Genomic DNA, 2,042 nt, shown 5'->3' with positions numbered 1-2,042 from the left:
TTAATTTGAAAACCCACTGATGCACTTCGTACATCTGGAGGGGAGGTTCTGTGTGGTCCAGCCGAAGCAATGGCCTGTGAAATTCTTGATCCTGCAGAATGGACCAGTCCTGATGAGAATGTGAATTTGTTTGTGTCACCATTTTTTTTTTTTTTTTTTTCTGCAGAATGGACCAGTCCTGATGAGAATGTGAATTTGTTTGTGTCCCCCTTTTTTTTTTTTTTTTTTTTGGCTCAGAAGTGTATTTAATGACTCCAGCTCACCGCCCCTCCCCTGCAACTCCGGCTATGTCTCCCGTAAGTGGTCAGCAGAGGTTCCCTGAGAGGTTCAGCAGGGGCTCTAGGGACCTTGGGCTTGGAAGAGTAGGGCCGTCGTCTCTCCTTGTGGCCTTTGGTAGCTGCTGGGTGGAGGCTGTGGGACGGGGTTCCCAAGCCCAGGGCCTCTGGGTGCTGCACATCTCACAGCCGGGTCAGCTTTGGGGCACTAATGAAGGTGCAGGAAGGGCAGGGCCAGCCGTGCTGAAGGGCGTTGGGGAGGCTGGAGCCAGCTGGCTGAGGGGCTTGGGGCAGCCCCAGTGACTAAGGAAACAGGCGGCCTAGTTCCTCATCCATCTTCTGGGGGCGCTGAGGACTGTGTCCTGGGGCTTCTCCGGGGGGCTGAGAGTCCCGGTCCCGCTGGCCCCCATAGAAAGCAAGGCTGTATGCACGGACACACAGGCACCTCCCCGATGACCCAGCGCTGCACAGCCGGTGGGAAGCCGAACTCCGAGACTATCTGCTCCTGGAGGGCCCCAATGGTGCAGTGGGGGTGGACCGGCAGCGAGACATGGGCAGAGGATGCAGCATCTTCAGCTGTGCCGTGTAGCCTGATGGGGCCGGGAGGGAAGCAGGCCTCCTGCAGCTGGATGCTGAGGGCCACATGATGCTGGGCCAGGATGGCTGCCGCTTGGGCTGCCCGCTTCTCATCCCCACCCTCTCTGGCCCGGGTCAGGTGCCCTGCTAGTTCCTCATTCTGTCCTTCCATGGTGGCACCTCGCACCAGGGCTGCCCACCGCTGAGCTTCCTGAGGGTTGGCGAAGTGCAGGCTGAGAGTCCCAGGCGCTCCTGGTGGAGGCTGCAGCTCATGCTGGGTGGGGCCTCGGACGGTGTAGGAGACTGACTCCCAGGGCCGCTCCAAACTGACCGCCCCGGGCCCCGCGCCAAGCAGCTCCAGCCGGAAGCGCCCTGGTCGCTCGGCGTCCGCGCTCAGCTGCAGCTTCCGCAGCTGCGTCTCGGCGTCCGACCCCGCGCGCAGCGGCCTCACCGCGGCGAGCACGGCCAGGAGCACCGCGGCCCAGCCGGGGTCAGAGGCCGCAGCTGCGCCGCCCGCCGGCGGCGCCATCACCGGTCCGGCCCCGGCCCGGCCCTACGAGCCCGCTTCCGTGCCCTCCGGCCGCTCTGTGTCACCATTTTGGCGTGTGAATAGTGCTGCTTTTTTCTTTATTTGGGCTTTTAGATTCAAGGGGACTTTTCTGGGTGTGGGGATATAGTGTTAGAGGCATTGTTAAAAGAGTCGTGACCTTAAGACCAAAAATCTCTACGTATGTACTGACAAATAAAGCAAACCGGGCTGGACAGGCTTTGTCGTATGGTCCCACTGATGATCCAGGTGCCTGGTATCTAGTTTCCCATCAAAGTTTGCCTTCTGAATGAGCGCTCTGGCCCTTGCAGCATCTTTGCAAGCTTCTTTAAGTGGATCCTGTTGACTGTCCTTACCCTGCTTGCCAACCTCACTTTTGTTTCCTGGATCACAAATGGAATTTGTCACCTTCTCATGGATAATACACCTCAAGTAACAACACCTTTTTTCCTCTGTGCATAACATGCTTTCTTTCTCTTTCATTTTTAAAGATGCAACAGTTTTGAGCAAAGGCAAAGGCTTGTGGAAAGGAGCCATTAGAACAGCGAGGTCACATAGAAGTATGGGAGTTAATAGGGCACAGGTCCTTAAGAAGGTGAGCAGAAACATGGCCCGATTTCAATACTTTAGATACGATGTGTGAC

At 57.1% G+C, this 2,042-nt stretch overlaps 1 pseudogene; it reads right to left on the bottom strand.

The window, feature by feature from the left end:
• Positions 1 to 304: 304 nt before the first annotated feature.
• LOC103091560 (sharpin pseudogene) lies at positions 305 to 1,380 on the bottom strand (annotated as a pseudogene).
• Between the last annotated feature and the right edge of the window lie 662 nt (positions 1,381 to 2,042).

Source organism: Lipotes vexillifer, unplaced genomic scaffold (assembly GCF_000442215.2).
Source record: "Lipotes vexillifer unplaced genomic scaffold, Lipotes_vexillifer_v1.1 scaffold279, whole genome shotgun sequence".
NCBI classification, from domain to species: domain Eukaryota; kingdom Metazoa; phylum Chordata; class Mammalia; order Artiodactyla; family Lipotidae; genus Lipotes; species Lipotes vexillifer.
Note: the sequence above shows the minus strand (reverse complement) of the source record. Positions and strands in the feature narration are given on the sequence as shown.